Genomic DNA, 23072 nt, shown 5'->3' with positions numbered 1-23072 from the left:
TACAACCGTACATGCACCACAAACAACTTGCTGGTGTTTTTACCTGATAAAATAGATAGTGATACAAATTTATTTGCCAATTGTACCATTGACTTGTATGAAAAAATGCAATGTTTCATTAAGATCACTATCCGACTATTTTTACAAAAGAAAAACGAATTCACAAAACAAATGTTGTTTTGCGCCAAATGGCGCAAGATACCAGGTCAGACCCTTTGTTATTTGAGAGAAGATGATTTCCAATGTAGCAATTTTATGCATCCTGTTGCACCAAATGGCGCAAAGTCCAATTCAAACCAAGAGCTAAATGCAAATGTTTGCTTAATAATGTAAGAATGTAACATATTAGATCATTAGTTACTTACAATAGTTGAGTCTGCAATTAGATAACCCAAGTAGTTGTACACATGGGCAACACAATAAATAAAATGTACTCAAGACATGATAAAGCACTGTGTCCGTGCACTTCTTAGCAATACTGTCCACCGCATCATATATGTTATCATGTCACATTAGTAATTTGGATTCAACAATAGAGATAAAGAACGGCAACACAGAATCATGTTTATCCTAGGGATGATATTAAATTACAACAGACACTGGCATAGATTCAAGAAAAGTGCCATTCCGTCGGAAAAAAGATGACAACGCGTTTCTTCAGTGACCATATAAGGACCTTGCTTCAGTGGTCAATGGTGTAGTTGTCATCGTGGGCTGCACCAAACAATGGCCTCCTCAAGCTTGTTTGTCCAGAGACCCTATACACCAGAGTGTTGGTTGTTTGATCAAGAACAAAAGAATAGCCTGACATGATATTTTTGGTTGTTTATATATCTTGGAAGGTGGGTGCCTAACAGTCTAGTTTCAAATAAGCAAGTAAAGGAAAAGGTAACATTTTTACTTCTGAGGAAATATCAACAATCTGGTTCTACAAAAGAGTTAATGGACCTACCTCATGTAGGTAGCTACTAAACTACAAAATGCAGATTGGTTGATCAGCAAGATTCTAATTCTGAAAACAATAAACTAATAAAACTTGTACAAAAACCGCAAAATTATTATTATCCTGATTGGCCAAATAAGCTAAGTCGAGCAATATTGTGGGTATAGCCATCATTTTTCTACAGAAAAGAAAGATATCATCTTTGCAAATAATTCTTCTTCTTTAACTACTCATTTGAACATCTCCTAATGTTCCAGGTCATGTAAGCAAATATTAAACCTCATCTCCTTCGAGGGACAAAAAAACATGAATGTCGTTTTCACATTGAGTTAGAAAAAATTAAGAAAATATATTGTTTCCTGAAAACAATTGAATGCGCAATGTAGTTTATCAAATTTTGCGCATATATATAGCACATACCCAATGACTTCTGATCATGACATCTTTACTTACATGACGATGTTAAATATGATTAAAGGCTGCATAGCCTGGGCGACCACAAAGTTTCGGACTATCAGTACAGAACTTTATCCAATCACCTGTATTAGTATAGGATGTTGAGAAGGAATCCAGCTTGAAAAAATCTAATAAGAAAGCTTCAATTGACGAAATAATAAAAACAACATATAATACTATATATGAACTTTAAACTGTAACTTAATGGTAGACATTATAGTGCTTCGATGTAGGCAAGAATAACTCTTATAATAATTTTATTGCTAATCTTTCAGTCAATACTTGCAAGAGAGAAATTTTTTGGGTGTAAGAAGAAATAAACATGGAAGTGGACTGTCCATTGAATGTGTGGGAAAGGCATCATACCATAATTATATATGGCACATTATCCCTTTTGTCTATGAAAAGAGAAGAACATTTGATATTGATACTTAAGTTATTTCATACTGCACAGCTAATGCTATATTGGTGTACAATCTCTATAACCCCTTATCCAGGTGCCTAAACTCTATCTCTATCCATATGTTAGATGGCCTAAGCAAGCGTACCGTGGTACCAATTGCCTATGGAGATACCAATTCTTCTGCATTATATGTATGTAGCAAAGCAATTGTTGAAGGACAGCGCAGAACTAATTTGAAAGCTCACAGAAAATCAAGTAGCAGCAATACAGGGCACTCCATCAGCCTCTTGTTTTCATGTTTGAACCAGAAGAAAAACATAAACTTGCAAACCAGGTTATCACACCATTAACCAAAAGGCATGCTTTACTCCAAACAGAAAATGAAGGGAAGTGATGCTCGCTTTACCCCATGAAATTTGGTTCCAATGCTAAACAATCATGCATGTCACATTTGACTCGCAATATTGTTCCATCATGAAACCAAACAAATACCAGTCCAACCTTTGGCAAAATGAAAACAAAACGAAAGCATTTAACAGCCAGCCACCGTGAGGAGGAGGAGGCTCCTCGCCGTATTGTCCCGCCACTGCAACGACGGCGAGGACCTCTGCATGGATCGAACCAATATTGCTAAACACCATCAACTTAGACCATAAGTCAGACCTGCTAAACCTCCTGCAAACAAATAAAAGAGAGTTAATGAGGACGTTGTGGTTGATTTGATCTAGCTGAAATAGATAAAGACAAAATGGCATACGCCCAACCAAGCAATTTTTCTGATATTCATAATGTGGGATTTAATATAAATGGACAAAAATTATTTGAGCCTACAAATCAAAGTCCTGATATATGTCATGCAAATTACACATATTCAGTCTATAGATCACTAATATACATGTCACTCAAAATTTCAAAAGTCATGCAAACATCAAATGAGCCTAGTAGCCAAAACCAACTTCTATGCGACAACTAAATTAATATAACCTTTCTAACATTTGGAGAAGGGACACATAGTTGAGGAAGCACACCACGGATTCTTGCTCATTCAAATAAAAAGGCTTTTGCTGAGTTATTCTATTATAATGTGATATATATATCACATACCAAGTTTTCTGAAAAGAGAACTTATTTTGTAGTCGAAACAAACAAGAGTAATTAAAACTAAACCAGGAGCTGAGGTTGCGGCGAGCACTCACCTCGACCATGTCGAGCTTGCCCTCATTCAGAACATTGAAAAGGGTGAACCCAGTGGGCGTCTCAAACAGCACCAACATCTTCAACCAAGCCACTGCTCAACTCACCTGGATCGCAAGAACAACCCTAAAGGAATGAACCTACAAATGAGAAACCGAGCAACTATATAAGAATTCAACCTAACTCTGGAAAATACAATTTATTGTTGTACTACAATACCTAATGGAATCCACAAACGAACCTATTTAAGTTCTTCTGATTTAGACACTATTCAATATACTGCGCAAATCATTCTACGCAAGCAATCATCAGACATCCAGTTGCACAAATTTAAAACGTCGGATCAAGTGTCACTGCTAAACATTCCCCGGTGGGATGAAGGAAGATGAAGATGGAATTATTTAGCAAACAAGAGATTGAAGAGAAAAAATTAGTACCATCTGGGAAGTTGGAGATTTGACTGAAGAGCATGTCCATAACTCCAGGCTAACAAAAATTGTATGCCCCATCTTCTTAGGGTGTGTCAACCAGCGATAGAAGTTCAAAACATTCTTTGGTGATTGTCAGATCAGGCCTGCAGATGATTTGGTAGTTTATAAGCAAATGTGAAGAGCATCCAAACACTTAAACGGTTGGCCTAAGCTAGATTCGAGAGAATCACACAGGCTTCCACAATTTTCGAGCGCTGCAAAACTAAGAAAATGTGTCAATGCATACCACTTAAACTGCATCAGTATTATTAATTAGAAGGAAACAGAGAACGAAAGTTCGTACAATCTGACATAACCTTCAGCTGTGGGTGTTCTGACCCTGGCCACTTCTCCCCTGTTGTGGCCTTCTTTCACTCAAATCTTAGCCGTGAAGAAGCAAACAGTTGGTTAGAAAGAAAAGGAACAAACCTCAACCAACAGAACAAAAAAGCAGTAACCTGGGACACACAAGTAATAAGGGCCAAATTCTAGAATGAATTATCAAGAACCAGAACAGTCAAGGAATTAATTTCATCTGAAGCATGGGCCCAAGCAATTCTTCACAACATTGTATCCTTTACGCTGATGGTTAATACGAAAGATTGAGTAAAAAAGAGTATCAACATATGATCTGAAACTTCGTTAAAAAAACACATGATCTGAAACGGCTGGTGTGGGTGAGTTCGTCCAGGGCACGACCGACGCAAGAAGACGGCGACGCAATCCTACGACCGGAGGTGGGGCTCCACTGGATGGCCACAAACGTGCTTGCCCCATCCACCGTGGTCGGGTTGGTGAAGAGAGAGTAGACGGGGCGAGTGAGGCCGGCGATGGCAAATGGCCCCTGGCCGGCGACGCCTCCTCCACGAGGACCAGCGTGCTCCTTCACCCTGTCGCCTGCCTCCTCCCTCTTCCCTGTAGCCTCACCCACGACGGGCCGACAGTTGCTTGTCCTCGTCGCCCGCCTCCCCTGCCCCTTCACGCCACCACAGGGCTCGCCTAACTTGCGCCAGATCTGGAACCAGTCGCCGCCGACGGCCGGATAAACAACCAAGAGAAGGAAGTCGGGGTGGAGAAGAAGCAAAGGTCCGGTGGAGGAGGGGAGCAAGCAGCAGCGAGGCTCTTAGGGCGGAGGCCCTGGTGACGAGCGAGGAGGAAGGAGGGGATGCGGGTAGGGCTGTCCGGCGGCTGGTGTGCGAGAAAGACGAGAGGAAGGATTGGGTGCGTAGCGTGCGGAGAGGATTGGGCAACCCTGTGCAGCCCACGCAACCAACCTCCTCGACGCTGCGCGCAGCCACTGCTGCCGACGAGCGGGACCAGGAGCGGCGGTGGCCCACCCGTCATCGCGAGATCACAAACGCGCGCGCACAAGCCGGGTGCAAATGTGCCGGCCAACTACTCTGCGGCTCCCCACGACGCACGACGCGGTCAGCGGGCGATGTGACACACGGCGCGCACGAGCTGTTCACCCGAGGAAATCTAACCCAACCAATGGAAGGCCTCATCAAGCCCACCAGTCATCGTGCGTCAACGAAGCAAAACTGGGTTAAAACAGACTATAAAAATCAAACGGCAGTGCAGACACGTTGACCCGACCAGGCCCGATCGAACGGCGAAAATCAGAGCAAAATCGAGGACGCTCGGGAGGGCGGGTCGCCCACAATCCTTATAGGTTAGAATGGTGCAATCTATGATATCTCTTACCGATTTACCACTATAGTTTTGGGGTTATGCATTATAGATAGTTGCATTCACGTTAAATAGGGCACCATCTAAATCTGTTTAGACAACACCATATGAACTGTGGTTTGGCATGAAACCAAAGTTGTCGTTTTTTAAAGTTTGGGGTTGTGATGCTTACGTGAAAAAGTTTCAGCCAGATAAGCACAAACCTAAATCGGAAAAGCGCGTCTTCATAGGATACCCAAAAGAAACTGTTGGGTACACCTTCTATCACAGATCCGAAAGGCAATATCTTTATTGCTAAGAGTGGATCCTTTCTATAGAAGAAGTTTCTCTCGAAAGAAGTGAGTGGGAGGAATGTAGAACTAGATGAGGTAATTTTACCTTCTCCCGAATTGGAAAGTAGTTCATCATAGAAATCAGTTCTAGTGATCTCTACACCAATTAATGAGGAAGCTAAATGATGATGATCATGAAACTTCAGATCAAGTTACTATCGAACCTCGTAGGACAACCAGAGTATGGTCCACACCAGAGTGGTACGGTAATCCTTTCTGGAAATCATGTTACTAGACCATGATGAACCTACGAACTATGAGGAAGCGATGATGAGCCCAGATTCCGCGAAATGGCTTGAGGCCATGAAATCTGAGATGGGATCCATGTATGAGAACAAAGTATGGACTTTGATTGACTTGCCCGATGATCGACGAGTCATTAAAAATAAATGGATTTTCAAGAGGAAGACAGACACTGATAGTAGTGTTACTATCTACAAAGCTCGAATTGTCGCAAAAATGTTTTCGATAAGTTCAAGGTGTTGACTACGATGAGATTTTCTCACTCGTATCGATGCTTAAAAGTCTGTCCGAATCACGTTAGCAGTTGTCGAATTTTATGAAATCTGGCAAATGGATGTCAAAATTGCATTCCTTAATGGATTTCTTAAAGAAGAGTTGTATATGATGCAACCAGAAGGTTTTTTCGATCCTAAAGGTGCTAACAAAGTGAGCAAGCTCCAGTGATCCATCTATGGACTGGTGCAAGCATCTCGGAGTTGGAATATATGCTTTGTAAAGTGATCAAAGCATATGGTTTTATACAGACTTACGGTGAAGCCTGTATTTACAAGAAAGTGAGTGGAAGCACTACAACATTTCTAATAAGTATATGTGAATGCCATATTGTTGATCGGAAATAATGCAGAATTTTCTGGAAAGCATAAAGGGGTGTTTGAAAAGAGTTTTTCAAAGAAAGACCTCGATGAAGCTTCTTACACATTGAGCATCAAGATCTATAGAGATAGATCAAGACGCTTGATAAGTTTTTTCAATGAGTACATACCTTGACAAGATTTTGAAGTAGTTTAAAATGGAACAGTCAAAGAAGGAGTTCTTGCATGTGTTGCAAGGTGTGAAGTTGAGCAAAGACTCAAAAGCCGACCACAGCAGAAAATAGAAAGAGAATAAAAAGTCATTCCCTATGCCTCAGTGATAACCCACAAGTATAGGGGATCGCAACAGCTTTCGAGGGTAGAGTATTCAACCCAAATATATTGGTTCGACACAAGGGGAGCCAAAGAATATTCTCAAGTATTAGCAGCTGAGTTGTCAATTCAACCACAACTGGAAACTTAGTATCTGCAGCAAAGTGTTTAGTAGCAAAGTAATATGATAGTGATGGTAATGGTAACAAAAGAGTAATGAAAGCAAAGTAATGTTTTTGGTATTTTGTAGTGATTGTAACAATAGCAATGGGAAAGTAAATAAGCGTAAACCAGTATATGAAAAACTCGTAGGCATCGGATCAATGATGGATAATTATGCCGGATGCGGTTCATCATGTAACCGTCATAACATAGGGTGACACAGAACTAGCTCCAATTCGTCAATGTAATGTAGGCATGTATTCCGAATATAGTCATACGTGCTTATGGAAAAGAACTTGCATGACATCTTTTGTCCTACCCTCCCGTGACAGCGGGGTGGAAACTAAGGGATATTAAGGCCTCCTTTTAATAGAGAACCGGAACAAAGCATTAGCACATAGTGAATACATGAACTCCTCAAACTACGGTCATCACCGGTAAGTATCCCGATTATTGTCACTTCGGGGTTAACAGATCATAACACATAATAGGTGACTATAGACTTGCAAGATAGGATCTAGAACTCTCATATATTGATGAAAACATAATAGGTTCAGATCTGAAATCATGGCACTTGGGCCCTAGTGACAAGCATTAAGCATAGCAAAGTCATAGCAACGTCAATCTCAGAACATAGTGGATACTAGGGATCAAACCCTAACAAAACTAACTCGATTACATGGTGAATCTCATCCAAACCATCACCGTCCAGCAAGCCTACGATGGAATTACTCACGCACGACGGTGAGCATCATGAAATTGGTGATGGAGGATGGTTGATGATGACGACGGCGACGAATGCCCCTCTCCGGAGCCTCGAACGGACTCCAGATCAGCCCTCCCGAGAGGTTTTAGGGCTTGGCGGCGGCTCCGTATCGTAAAACGCGATGATTTCTTCTCTCCTATTTTTTTCTCCCCGAAAGCAGTTATATAGAGTTGGAGTTGGAGTCGGAGGTCTCCAGGGGGCCCACGAGGTAGGGGGTCACGCCCTAGGGGGGGGCCCACCCTCGTGAGAAGGCTGTGGGCCCCCTGGTCTTCATCTTTGGCGAGGATTTTTTATTATTTATTGTAAGATATTCCATGGAGTTTCAGGTCATTCCGAGAACTTTTGTTTTCTGCACATAAAACAACATCATGGCAATTCTGTTGAAAACAGCGTCAGTCTGGGTTAGTTCCATTCAAATCATACAAGTTAGAGTCCAAAACAAGGGCAAAAGTGTTTGGAAAAGTAGATACATTGGAGACGTATCAACTCCCCCAAGCTTAAACCCTTTCTTGTCCTCAAGCAATTCAGTTGGCAAACTGAAAGAAATAAAGAAAACTTTTACAAACTCTGTTTGCTCTTGTTGATGTAAATATGTCAAACTAGCATTCAAGTTTTCGATAAAGATTATAACTAACCACATTTGCAATAATTCTCAGGTCTCATGGTTACCCATATCAATAGCATAATCAACTAGCAAGCCATAATAATAAATCTCTGATGACAACACTTTCTCAAAACAATCATAATATGATATAACAAGATGGTATCTCACTAGCCCTTTCTGAGACCGCAAAACATAAATGCAGAGCACCTTTAAAGATCAAGGACTGACTAGACATTGTAATTCATGGTAAAAGAGATCCAATCATAGTCACACCCAATATAAATTAACAGTAATGAATGTAAATGACAGCGGTGCTCTCCAACTGGTGCTTTTTAATAAGAGGGTGATGACTCAACATAAAAGTAAATAAATAGGCCCTTCACAGAGGGAAGCAGAGATTTGTAGAGGCGCCATAGCTCGGTTTTGAAATAGAGGTGAATAATATTTTGAGTAGTATACTTTCATTGTCAACATAACAACCAAGAGACGGCGATATCTTCCATGCTACACACATTATAGGCGGTTCCCAAACATAATGGTAAAGTTTATACTCCCCCTCCACCAACAAACATCAATCCATGGCTTGCTCGGAACAACGAGTGATCAGGTCCGAGGGGGAGTTTTGTTTGCAATTATTTTGATTTAGTTTGCATAAAGCATGGGACTGGGCATCCCGGTGACCAGCCCTTTATCTCGTGAGTGAGGAGCGGAGTCCACTCCTCTTGAGAATAACCTGCCTAACATGGAAGATACAGACAACCCTAGTTGATACATGAGCTATTCGAGCATACAAAACAGGATGATTATTTGAAGGTTTAGAGTTTGGCACATACAAATTTACTTGGAATGGCAGGTAGATACCGCATATAGGAAGGTATAGTGGACTCATGTGGAATAACTTTGGGGTTTAAGGAGTTTGGATGCACAAGCAGTATTCCTGCTCAGTACAGGTGAAGGCTAGCAAAAGACTCGGAAGCGACCAACTAGAGAGCGACAACAGCCATGTACATGCATTAAAATTAATAAACATTGGATGCAAGCATGAGTAGGATATAATCCACCATGAACATACGTATCGTGAAGGCTATGTTGATTTGTTTCAACTACATGCGTGAACATGTGCCAAGTCAAGTCACTTAAATCATTCAGAGGAGGATACCACCCTATCATACCACATCATAACCACTTTAATAGCATGTTGGCATGTGAGGTAAACCATTATAACTCATAGCTAATCAAGCATGGCACAAGCAACTATGATCTCTAATTGTCATTGCAAACATGTTTATTCATAACAAGCTGAATCAAGAATGATGAACTCATCATATTTACAAAAACAAAAGAGGTCGAGTTCATACCAGCTTTTCTCATCTCAGTCAGTCCATCATATATCATCATAATTGCCTTTCACTTGCACAACCGAACGATGTGAATAATAATAAGAGTGCACGTGCATTGGACTAAGCTGGAATCTGCGAGCATTCAATAAACGGGAGAAGACAAAGCAATATGGGCTCTTTTGTCAGATAAACAATAATGCATATAAGAGCCATTTCAACAATTTAATCATGGTCTTCTCCTACTGACCCCCAAAGAAAATAAAAGAAATAAAACTATTTACACGGGAAAGCTCCCAACAAGCAAAAGAAGAACAAGAAATATTTTTGGGTTTTTATTTTTAATTACTACTACAAGCATGGAAAGTAAATTAATTAAAAGCTACAACTAATTTTTTTGGTTTTCTTAAGGTTTATTAAACACACAAGAAGAAAGCATAAAAGTAAATAAACTAGCATGGATGATACAATGAAAAAGTATGAGCACCGTTGTCTAGCAATGAGTGTGTGTGAACATAAATGTAATGTCGGTGAAAAATACGTCTCCCCCAAGCTTAGGCTTTTGGCCTAAGTTGGTCTATGGCCACGGCTAGCCTGGCTGATATCCATAATAATAGTTGGGGTCGTACTGCGATGAGGAAGAAGAAGGCTCCGATTGCCACTGGCTGGCAATCATCTCCGGATCCCATTGATAGTTAGACTGTCGTGAAGGATCAAATTGGGGTTCCAGTTCTGGCTCCTCGGCTGGTGCAGGGTTCCGGTAGGCGTGGATAGCCATCAACGGAACAAGGTACTTGCCTACAGTAAAATCAAACAAAGAAGGAGCAGGCAAGGTAATAGTCTCAGGATGATGTTTATTAAAGAACAATTGATATTTAAGCTCTCCTGACCTATTCTTAACAATAAAATCATGTGCCACCATACTTTTATAATCTAAATAAACACGAGGCGACACTTTTCTTCCTTCTCAGCATGCCTAATAGGTATGTTAAAATGTGCAGCTAGGCGTGTAGCATAGATGCCTCCAAAGATGGGACCCTTAGTACGGTTCATACTTAACCGTCTAGCAATAATGTCGCCCATACTAAAAGTGTTATCATTGTATAAACCTTGGAGCAGAATAATTATATCAGGGATACTAAGGTTTCCACAGTTTCCGCGTCCAATTAAGCAACGACTAGCAAATAATGCAAAGTAACGTAAAACAGGAAAATGTATGCTAGTGATTCATGCATCGGAAACCTTCCTAGTTTCTCCTACAGTGATAGTATTAATAAATCCCTCCACATCATCATGATGTGGTTCTTCTATATTGCCCCCAAAAGGGACCAAACAAATCCGACAGAAATCATAAAGTGACATCTCCTTATGCTCATCATATAAATGAAACTCCACCGTAGGTGGTGAGTTCGTAGAATGAAAATGAAAGTTTTGCACAAAGGTATTTGTGAGCAAGAGATACTGATCGCATTGGTCGTGGAGGAAAGCGGTGAGGCCTGCATTATGAGCCAACTCATGAAAATCTTCATAAATCCTGGCTGCTCTCAAGAAATCATCGGAAGGCCATTCACACACCCGAACCTCCATGGTGCGCGGCAAATTATACTTAGGCTTCGGTGCCTTCTCCTTCGAGCTTTGGCTCGATGAGCCCCTCAATAATCTCCTCATCATTTTCTGAAAAATTCTGAAATTTTTAGTAACTTCAAAATAAAAGTAAACCAAACTCAATAATATTGATAACAACTACTCCTACAAGTGCCTAGAGCCTATATCATGCATCAAAACTACTTTTGACCATATAAATTTGACATGCAAGCTCAAGAACAGGGTCACCTAAGCAACACAAATCTGCAATGAATAAAGCACTAGAACAAAAACTAATTGGACCAATGGAGGAGTCACATACCAAGGAACAATCTCCCCAAGCAGTTTTGTGAGAGGTGCTTTGAGCAAGGAGATCGAAAATGGCAGCAAAACGAGCTTGGACTCGGGTTTGAGCTGGTTTTTCTTGTTTGGGGGAGGAAGAAGAAGTGTGTGGCTGAAAGAATAAGTGGAGGAGGTCCACCGTGGGCCCACGAGGTAGGGGGCGCGCCCTCCACCCTCATGGCAAGGTGGTTGGCCCCCCATGGTGTGTTCTTTGTTCCATAAATCCTCAAATATTCTATAAAAAATCATATTTAATTTTCAGGGCATTTGGAGGACTTTTATTTTAGAGGTATTTTTATATTGCACGGATAATCAGATAACAGACAGAAAATTATTTATTTTTTACTTTATTTCAACTAAATAACAGAAAGTATAGAGAGGGTACAGAAGGTTGTGCTTCTAGTTTCATCCATCTCATGCTCGTCAAAAGGAATCCACTAACAAGGTTGATCAAATCTTGTTAACAAACTCATTCCGATTAACATGAAACCAGAGATATTTCGAATAACACTAGGTTACCTCAACGGGGATATGCACATCCCCAATAATAAGTATATCATATTTCTTTAGACAGTAGGAAGAGGAAATTCAAAACCTCCAAATATAATCGATGGATTTTTCCGATAGAATTGATACTATGAACTTGAGGTTGTTTCCTCGGAAAATGTATCGTATGCTCATTACCATTAACATGAAAAGTGACATTGCCTTTGTTGCAATCAATAACAGCCCCTGCAGTATTAAGAAAAGGTCTTCCAAGAATAATAGACATACTATCTTCCTCGGGAATATCAAGAATAACAAAGTCCGTTAAAATAGTAACGTTTGCAACCACAACAGGCACGTCCTCACAAATATCGACATGTATAGCAGTTGATTTATCAGCCATTTGCAAAGATATTTCAGTAGGTGTCAACTTATTCAAGTCAAGTCTACGATATAAAGAGAGAGGCATAACACTAACACCGGCTCCAAGATCACATAAAGCAGTTTTAACATAGTTTCTTTTAATGGAGCATGGTATAGTAGGTACTCCCGGATCTCCAAGTTTCTTTGGTATTCCGCCCTTAAAAGTATAATTAGCAAGCATGGTGGAAATTTCAGCTTCCGGTATCTTTCTCTTATTTGTAATAATATCTTTCATGTACTTAGCAGTTAGCATAAGGATTGGTTTTGAGCATATCAGTTAATCACATACGCAAAAAGATAGGTCTAATCATTTCAGCAAAGCGCTCAAAATCGTCATCATCCTTTTTCTTGGATGGTTTGGGAGGAAAAGGCATGGGTTTCTGAACCCAAGGCTCTCTTTCTTTACCATGTTTCCTAGCAACAAAGTCTTTCTTATCATAACATTGATTCTTTGATTGTGGGTTATCAAGATCAACAACAGGTTCAATTTCTGCATCATTATCATTACTAGGTTGAGCATCATTATGAACATCATCATTAGCATTTTCATTAGGTTCATGTTCATTACCAGATTGATTTTCAGCATCATAAATAGAAATATCATTTGGATTATCAGGTGGTTCAGCAATAGGTTCACTAGAGGTTTGCACAGTTCTATCATTTTTCTTTTTCTTCTTTTTAGAAGAGCTAGGTGCATCAATTTTATTTCTCTGAGAATCTTGTTCAATTCTCTTAGGGTGGCCTTCAGGATACAAAGGTTGCTGAGTCATTCTACCAGTTCTAGTAGCCACTTTAACAACATAATCATTTTTCTTACTATTCATCTCATTGAGCAATTCCTCTTGAGCTTTAAGTACTTGTTCTACTTGAGTGGTAACCATAGAAGCATGTTTGCTAACAAGTTTAAGTTCACCTCTAATATTAGCCATATAATCACCCAAGTATTTAATCATATCAACATCTTGTTTTAATTGTCTACCAAAATAAGCATTGAAGTCTTCTTGCTTAAACATAATATGATCAAATTCATCCAAGCATTGACTAGCAGTTTTAGAAGGAGGGATTTTAGTTTTATCATATCTATAGAGAGAATTTACCTTTACTACCTGTGTCGGGTTATCAGGGTCTGGAGGTTCTTCAATAAACAAAGGATTAAGATCATATGTTTCTTCGGCAGGCGGTAAATTAAGACCATGTATTTCTTCAATAGGAGGTAAATTCTTAACATCTTCAGCTTTAATACATTTTTCTTTCATAGATTTCTTTGCCTCTTGCATATCTTCAGGACTGAGAAATAGAATACCCCTCTTCTTCGAAGTTGGTTTAGGAATAGGCTCAGGAATTGGAGCAGGAGCTGGCTCAGGAAGTGCCCAATTATTTTCATTTTTCAACATATTATTCAATAAGATTTCAGCTTCATCCGGTGTTCTTTCCCTGGAAAGAGAACAAGCACAACTATCCAGGTAATCTCTGGAAGCATCAGTTAGTCCATTGTAAAAGATATCAAGTATTTCACTTTTCTTAAGAGGATGATCAGGCAAAGCATTAAGTAACTTGAGAAGCCTCCCCCAAGCTTGTGGGAGACTCTCTTCTTTAATTTGCACAAAGTTGTATATTTCCTTTAAAGCAGCTTGTTTCTTATGAGCAGGGAAATATTTAGCAGAGAAGTAATAGATCATATCCTAGGGACTACGCACACAACCAGGATCAAGAGAATTAAACCATATCTTAGCATCACCCTTTAATGAGAAAGGAAATATTTTAAGGATATAAAAGTAGTGAGATCTCTCATAATTAGTGAAGAGGGTGGCTATATCATTTAATTTAGTAAGGTGTGCTACAACAGTTTCAGATTCATAGCCATGAAAAGGATCAGATTCAACCAAAGTAATTATATCAGGATCAACAGAGAATTCATAATCCTTATCAGCAACACAGATAGGTGAAGTAGCAAAAGCAGGGTCAGGTCTCGTCCTAGCATTTAGAGATTGCTTATTCCATTTAGCTAATAACCTTTTGAGTTCATATCTATCTTTGCAAGCTAAAATAGCTAAAGAAGCATCTTGATCAAATAAATAACCTTTAGGAATAACAAGTGATTCTTCATCATCACTTTCATCTTCATAATCATATTCAATATTTTCAATCTCTCTAGCCCTAGCAAGTCGTTCTTGGAGAAAATCACTAAGTGGCATGGTAGTATCATGCGTAGAGGTAGTTTCATCATAAGTATCATGTATAGCAAAAGTAGCATCATCAATAACATGCGACATATCAGAACGAATAGCAGAAGCAGGTTTAGGTGTCGCAAGCTTACTCATAACAGAAGGTGAATCAAGTGTAGAGCTAGATGGCAGTTCCTTACCTCCCCTCGTAGTTGAGGGATAGATCTTGGTTTTTGGATCTCTCAAGTTCTTCATAGTGATAAGCAGATATAATTCCCAAGTGACTCAAAGAATAGAGCTATGCTCCCCGGCAACGACGCCAGAAATTAGTCTTGATAACCCACAAGTATAGGGGATCGCAACAACTTTCGAGGGTAGAGTATTCAACCCAAATTTATTGATTCGACACAAGGGGAGCCAAAGAATATTCTCAAGTATTAGCAGCTGAGTTGTCAATTCAACCACACCTGGAAACTTAGTATCTGCAGCAAAGTGTTTAGTAGCAAAGTAATATGATAGTGATGGTAACGATAACAAAAGAGTAATGAAAGCAAAGTAATGTTTTTGGTATTTTGTAGTGATTGTAACAATAGCAACGGGAAAGTAAATAAGCGTAAACCAGTATATGGAAAACTCGCAGGCATCGGATCAATGATGGATAATTATGCCGGATGCGGTTCATCATGTAACAGTCATAACATAGGGTGACACAGAACTAGCTCCAATTCGTCAATGTAATGTAGGCATGTATTCCGGATATAGTCATACGTGCTTATGGGAAAGAACTTGCATGACATCTTTTGTCCCACCCTCCCGTGGCAGCGGGGTCCTAATGGAAACTAAGGGATATTAAGGCCTCCTTTTAATAGAGAACCGGAACAAAGCATTAGCACATAGTGAATACATGAACTCCTCAAACTACGGTCATCACCGGTAAGTATCCCGATTATTGTCACTTCGAGGTTAACGGATCATAACACATAATAGGTGACTATAGACTTGCAAGATAGGATCTAGAATTCTCATATATTGATGAAAACATAATAGGTTCAGATCTGAAATCATGGCACTCGGGCCCTAGTGACAAGCATTAAGCATAGCAAAGTCATAGCAACATCAATCTCAGAACATAATGGATACTAGGGATCAAACCCTAACAAAACTAACTCGATTACATGGTGAATCTCATCCAACCCATCACCGTCCAGCAAGCCTACGATGGAATTACTCACGCACGGCGGTGAGCATCATGAAATTGGTGATGGAGGATGGCTGATGATGACGACGGCGACGAATCCCCCTCTCCGGAGCCCCGAACGGACTCCAGATTAGCCTTCCCGAGAGGTTTTAGGGCTTGGCGGCGGCTCCGTATCGTAAAATGCGATGATTTCTTCTCTCCTATTTTTCTCCCCGAAAGCAGTTATATAGAGTTGGAGTTGGAGTCGGGAGGTCTCCAGGGGGCCCACGAGGTAGGGGGGCGCACCCTAGGGGGGGCGCACCCTAGGGGGGCACCCTCGTGAGAAGGGTGTGGGCCCCCTGGTCTTCATCTTTGGCGAGGATTTTTTATTATTTATTGTAAGATATTCCGTGGAGTTTCAGGTCATTCCGAGAACTTTTGTTTTCTGCACATAAAACAACATCATGGCAATTCTGCTGAAAACAGCGTCAGTCCGGGTTAGTTCCATTCAAATCATACAAGTTAGAGTCCAAAACAAGGGCAAAAGTGTTTGGAAAAGTAGATACGTTGGAGACGTATCACTCAGTCATAGGTTCTATAAAGTATGCTATGTTGTTTACCAGTCCTATTGTATACCTTAGCATGATTTTGGGAAGGGAGTACAATAGTGATCTAGGAGTAGATCACTGGACAACGGTAAAAATTATCCTTAGAGGACTAAGGAAATATTTCTCGGTTATGGAGGTGATAAAAGAGTTAGTTGTAAAGAGTTACATCGATGCAAGCTTTTTACATCGATCTAGATGACTTTAAGTTTCAATCTGGATACATATTGAAAGTGGGAGCAATTAGCTAGAGTAGCTCCGTGCAGAGCATTGTAGACATAGAAATTTGCGAAATACATACGGATCTGAATGTTGCAGACCCATAGACTAAACTTCTCTCATAAGCAAAACATGATCACTCTTTATTATTGACTCTAGTAAACCCTTTGGGTATTAGTCACATAGGAGATGTGAACTAATCACATAAAGATGTGAACTAGATTATTGACTCTAGTGCAAGTGGGAGACTGAAGGAAATATGCCCTAGAGGCAATAATAAAGTTATTATGTATTTCCTTATATCATGATAAATGTTTATTATTCATGCTAGAATTATATTAACCGGAAACTTAGTACATGTGTGAATACATAGACAAACATAGTGTCACTAGTATGCCTCTACTTGACTAGCTCGTTGATCAAAGATGGTTATGTTTCCTAACCATAGACATGAGTTGACATTTGATAAACGGGATCACATCATTAGGAGAATGATGTGATTGACTTGACCCATTCCGTTAGCTTAGCACTTGTTCGTTTTAGTTTACTGCTATTACTTTCTTCATGACTTATACATGTTCCTATGACTATGAGATTATGCAACTCCCGATTACCGGAGGAACACTTTGTGTGCTACCAAACGTCACAACATAACTGGGTGATTATAAAGGTGCTCTACAGGTGTCTCCGATGGTACTTGTTGAGTTGGCATAGATCGAGATTAGGATTTGTCACTTCGATTGTCGAAGAGGTATCTCTGGGCCCTCTCGGTAATGCACATCACTATAAGCCTTGCAAGCAATGCAACTAATGAGTTAGTTGCGGGATGCTGCATTACGGAAACGAGTAAAGAGACTTGCCGGTAACGAGATTGAACTAGGTATTGAGATACCGATGATCGAATCTTGGGTAAATAACATACCGATGACAAAGGGAACAACATATGTTGTTATGCGGTTTGACCGATAAAGATCTTCGTAGAATATGTAGGAGCCAATATGAACATCCAGGTTCCGCTATTGGTTATTGACCGGAGATGAGTGTCGGTCATGTATACATAGTTCTCGAACCCGTAGGGTCCGCACGCTTAACGTTCAGTGACGATCGGTATTATGAGTTTATGTGTTTTGATGTACCGACGGTAGTTCGGAGTCCTAGATGAGATCGGGGACATGACGAGGAGTTTCGAAATGGTCGAGACGTAAAGATTGATATATTGGACGACTATATTCAGACATCGGAAAGGTTCCGAGTGATTCGGGTATTTTTCGGAGTACCGGAGAGTTACGGGAATTCGCCGGGGAGTATATGGGCCTTATTGGGCTTCAGGGAAAAGAGAGAGAGGAGGCTGCGCGCCCCCAAGGCCTAGTCCGAATTTGACTAGGGGGAGGGGCAACACCCTCTCCTTCCTTCTCTTCTCTTTTCCCTTTCCTTCTCTCCTACTCCTACTACATGGAAGGGGGGAATCCTACTCCCGGTGGGAGTAGGACTCCCCGGGGCGCGCCATAGGAGGGCCGGCCCTCCCCCCTCCTCCACTCCTTTATATACATGGCCAGGGGGCACCCCATAGACACACAAGTTGATCATTGATCCCTTAGCCATGTGCGGTGACCCCCTCCACCATAATCCACTTCGATCATATCGTAGCGGTGCTTAGGAGAAGTCCTGCGTCGGTAGCAACATCATCACCGTCATCACGCCGTCGTGCTTACGGAACTCTCCCATGAAGCTCTGCTGGATCGGACTTTGTGGGACGTCATCGAGCTGAACGTGTGCTGAACTCGGAGGTGCCGTGCGTTCGGTACTTGGATCGGTCAGATCGTGAAGACGTTCGACTACAACCGTGTTCTCATAACGCTTCCGCTTACGGTCTACGATGGTACGTGGACGATACTATTTCCTCTCGTTGCTATGCATCACCATGATCTTGCGTGTGCGTATGATTTTTTTTAAATTACTATGTTCCCCAACAAAGGAAGGCCTCACCCAACCTTGATTTGAAAGTCCAAGGAAATTCTGGAAGAAGAACAAGAGGAAGAAGAGAGTTGCCCCGAAGACACCAAATATGCTTACCATGAGCACATGGCTCTTGCTTCATCGCATTTTTGGGGCAACAAGAAGAACTCAAGGCCTAACTTCTCCAAGAACAACGCAAGTGCCTCAAAGGCAAGCAACGTGTGAGAACTTGCTACAATTGTGGCAATGTGAGTCACTTTATGGTGAATTGCCCCTATGAGAAGAGGGAAGACAATAGTGGCAAGCTTATATGCAGGGACAAGGCCAAGTCCTTCCCAAACAAGAGCAACTTCACCAAGAAAGTGCCTCAAAAGGGGTTGGTGGCACCGGTGCTGAGGAAATCGTTAACTGGTACCTGCTCACTCGGCTTGGGAGTAGCAATTAATCAGTGAATCGACCTATTAACTAGATTAATCGGTCGATCATTAGTCGGTGGAATTTTAAACCCAAGAAAAAAATTTATATGGAGACAACAAAACTTGAATGATATAAAAAAACTCTACATTGCAATTATAAAGCAAATGTCACTGCTTTCTTTTCTCAATAGACCCCGAACATGTATACAACAGTCATCAACAATCATCCATGTGGGCGTCGAAAATCATTAACAAATGTGTATACAACAAGTTTTTTTTGCTGATTTCTACATGGACCGCAACTCCGAGAGATGGCGATACCCGACTGAGACACTCAGAGAGAAGGTGTTGGCAGCCATGCAGGGAGTCTAAAACACGTTGTTTACGGGAGGTGGGAGGTCGCAAAGGGGCGGGAGGGGCGGGAGGAGGGCCAAACCCTAACTATTTAGGAGTGGGAGGGGTATGGGAGGGGTTACGGGACAAATAATCGGGCTTGGTTTTCCCATCAATTAATGGGCCAACAAGAATTAATTGGCCTAACAACCAATTAATCGGTCTAACAGGCCGTTTAATCAGCCTGACAAGTTAACACAATCAATAGGTGTTATTCGAATCGGCCACCCTACGAGTAGTGATTAACTGGCCCATTAACTAATTAATCGGATGAATTCTTGAACAGTGGGTGGCACAAGAAGAGTACCTCTCCAATGATGATGATGAAGATACAAGTGGTGAAGGAATGGCAACGCCACCGTGGCCATTGCCACCTCTTCCCCAACCAAGGTGTCTCTCTTTGATGCCCCCAATAAGAATCTCATTGCCAAGTGCCTCATGGCCAAAGGTACAAACAAGGAGTTTGCTTCCGATGGGGTGTCATGGTTGCTTGATAGTGGAGCAACAAATCATATGACCGGGAGCAAGGACTTCACTGGTACAGCGAGGCGCTATACAAACGATTTTTGACCCCTTTCCGCGACAGCATTTGGAACCATCACGAAGTGAGTGTGAGCGATAGGGGGGGTCCTTCCCACGCGACCCAGAAACCGTCGGGGATGTGCCCTCCTGGCACACACGCTTGGCAAAATGAGGTCATGTGCAACCGGCGAGCGATCAAATACGGTTATACGTAAATTAGTGCTAAAAAATACAATTATACAGGTGAAATAATTTCCGGTTGTAAGTACATCCCACACAGTCAGTCCCGCTAAACGTTCCCGTCCGTATGTACATCCTGCACAGTCGCTCCAAGGAAAATGTTTCTTTCGCAAGTACATCACACACAATTTCCCCGTTAAATCGTTTGTGATAGCGTTGCCATTGCACATGATATTAACAATTTTATCGTTTGCATTATTGAATGCATCACACACGGTGCATAGCAGAAACTATGTGGCAAAGGCTGTCCATCACACACGTTTTTATGTGGTAAACATTTGTGCAAGGCGGCCTAACGCAAACAGTTTTCAAAAGGATGTCATCTGTGATTGTTCATTGATCCAACACAGTTTATTCCTAGAAACTGTGTGCGTTGCGTGAGGTCATCACCCACGGTGTTTTCTCAATAACCATTTGCAATAGAAAAACCCAATTCGTAGGCTAATTGCCCTATTATTAATAATCCATTTATTAATCTAATTGACATTCATATTAAGCACATAATACATTTCGTTTCCATATTAAGGAAGCGGGATTTCATAATTGAAATACATCAGAGTACAACATGATATAGCTTCAGCACTCAGCTACCCCATTACACAACTGCACAAGCACCAAGTTTCACATGCAACATCTAGAACCTTTCAAAATTAGCATCATAGACGGTACATAGACAAATGCATCCCATCTGGAAAACTGCTGAAGCGGAAGGCGAATATTGAGCCTTCATTGATGTTGAAGGTCTTTGCAACTTTAAGCCAGTGCCTATGGATGATTGACCATCCATCCTTCGTCCTCTTCAGAAACACTTCAATATTGAACCGTGGGTGTTGTATGAAAACTTTCCTCGCCTCCTGATCATAGAGGTGGTTTGAGAGATAATCATCAGTGAACTGCTTTAGAAAGGCCTGAGAACAAGGATGTGCATAAATATCTTCTCTATATTGGAAATGGGGTAAAGGAATAAAAAAAGGGCAAGGTATAATAGTTAGTACCATGTTGTAGTGAAATGATGTCTTCTTCATTATGCAGACAAAGATCTTGTTGTTTTTTGTCGCTAATTTCTTTATCCTAACAATCTTTCTGAGTTTCTTAACTTGATTGATATGCATGGACAACTCATTTCCCCATATGCAAAAAGGGTCGAACCATGGGTCAAAACCTCTGACAGCAGGACCTACATGTGCAAGACCAAATTGTTAAAAACCTAAATATTAGAATGGTTCCTGCAATTGCACAATAATGTGCTATTAGACAACGGACCATGCACGTGCTAACCTCGATTGTAAACCTCAGTGCTTCCCATTGTTTCCCTGCAATACATATAAGGTAGTTAGTCATCAGGTTAAGTGAGAGTTCGCATGCTATTAGTAAAATATGTTGATGAAAAATAAGCACATTGCAGATTCATCAGATTAATTCAAGCCACATGGAAAACCCATTTATCCAAACAAAGCATGATTAAGAACTAGGAAATATAGCACTTGTATATGTTTCTCATGTATTAAGTGCAGCCAAATTCGATTTATTCCTCACATGCACAACAATTTACTAAATGATGAATAGATTGAATAAGCAACTACCAATTTTTAGCTTTTCTTAAAAATTAGGGTTAGCAACAAATATTCCTCACATGGTATACAATAACAGAATGCACCCACAACAATTGAACATCACATTGCAGAATTGAACCAAATAGTTAACTAAACACCACAACAAATGAACCAAACATTAACTGAGCACCACATTGCACAATATAACATACTCCTAATAGAAGATCAGAGTTAACCAAACCAAGCATGCTTAACAACTTGAAAAATATAGCAATTGTATTTGTTTCTCATGTATTTAGTACAGCCAAATTCGATTTACTTCTCACATGGTATACAACAACAGAATGCACCCACAACTATTGAACATCACATTGCATAATTGAACCAAACAGTTAACTCAACACCACAACAAATGAACCAAACGTTAACTGAGCACCACATTACACAATGTATAACGTACTAGAAGATCAGACAGTTACCAAACCAAGCATTCTTGACAACTTGGAAATATAGCAATTGTATTCGTTTCTCATGTATTTTGTAAAGATAAATTCGATTTTCTCACATGGAAGACAATACGAAATTGCATCCTGAATAATTGAACACCACATTTGCAGAATTGAACCAAATAGTTAACTGAAGACGACAACTAATTAATCAAACAGTTAATAAGTGAGCACCACACTACACGGAACATAGAACATATACACTAGAGCAACAGATTGCATGGTAAAATTAGAGAGCACAATTCACTAGAATTTGTTAAGGAAAGGCAGGAGCAGCGCACGTAACGGGTAAACCGAGCATGCTTAACTGGCGTAGCTAGCAAATGGCAAGGTGCTCCTCCAAGATCCGGATGTCAGCACGAATGGCAGCCATCACAACCTCATCCGCGCGTGCGCTCGCGGTTTGCTTCTCCGCTGCCAAATGCTCCTTGAGCTCCTGGCTATACTATGTGCACCATGGCTTAGGGCGGCGCTTATTTGATGGAGGGGCCGATGATTTGGGTGGAAGCACTACAAAAAAAGACACATCCATGACATTTTGGGCCGAATGAATTTTTTTGTCATACATATGACACTTCTATGACGATAATTGTGACAAAACCCAGTATCATCATAGATGTGGTGGGATCCTACTTCTATGACAAAAAATCATGACATAAAATGGGCTTTTCGTCCTGAGCGGGTCAGAGATGCGGCTGCATGACATTCTTTGGGCCGTCCATGACGGAAAAAACCGTGGTAGAAGTGAGGGGGAGGAAAATTTTGGGGAGTTCCCGGTTACGGTGGGAGGTCGGGGGCCGAGCGATGCACATTTCTTTCATACACATACGCGCGTGTGTGCGAGGCGTTGGCTCTAACTGAACCCGAGCGAGGCGTTGGGCTCTAACTGAACCCGAGCGATTGCACTGCAGGCTACACGTTATTGAACCCGAGCGATCGATCGATGGCTGTTAACTGAACCCGACCGAGCGATTCCTTCGC

General features: G+C 41.0%; 1 long non-coding RNA gene across 5 annotated transcripts; it reads right to left on the bottom strand.

Annotated features, from left to right (window-relative positions):
* Positions 1–442: 442 nt before the first annotated feature.
* Positions 443–4714, bottom strand: LOC123189690 (uncharacterized). 5 transcript variants are annotated; one of them, XR_006495947.1, is made up of 4 exons: positions 3784–4714; positions 3434–3681; positions 2999–3136; positions 443–2477 (listed from the first exon to the last, which is right to left on the bottom strand). It is a non-coding gene; the product is annotated as an uncharacterized lncRNA (long non-coding RNA). The 5 variants fall into 5 exon arrangements; XR_006495946.1 differs by having other exon boundaries at positions 3771–4713; XR_006495945.1 differs by having other exon boundaries at positions 443–758; positions 1364–2477; positions 3434–4712.
* Positions 4715–23072: the final 18358 nt, after the last annotated feature.

The sequence above is a fragment of the Triticum aestivum genome, chromosome 2A (genome assembly GCF_018294505.1).
Source record: "Triticum aestivum cultivar Chinese Spring chromosome 2A, IWGSC CS RefSeq v2.1, whole genome shotgun sequence".
Taxonomy (NCBI): Eukaryota; Viridiplantae; Streptophyta; class Magnoliopsida; order Poales; family Poaceae; genus Triticum; species Triticum aestivum.
Note: the sequence above shows the minus strand (reverse complement) of the source record. Positions and strands in the feature narration are given on the sequence as shown.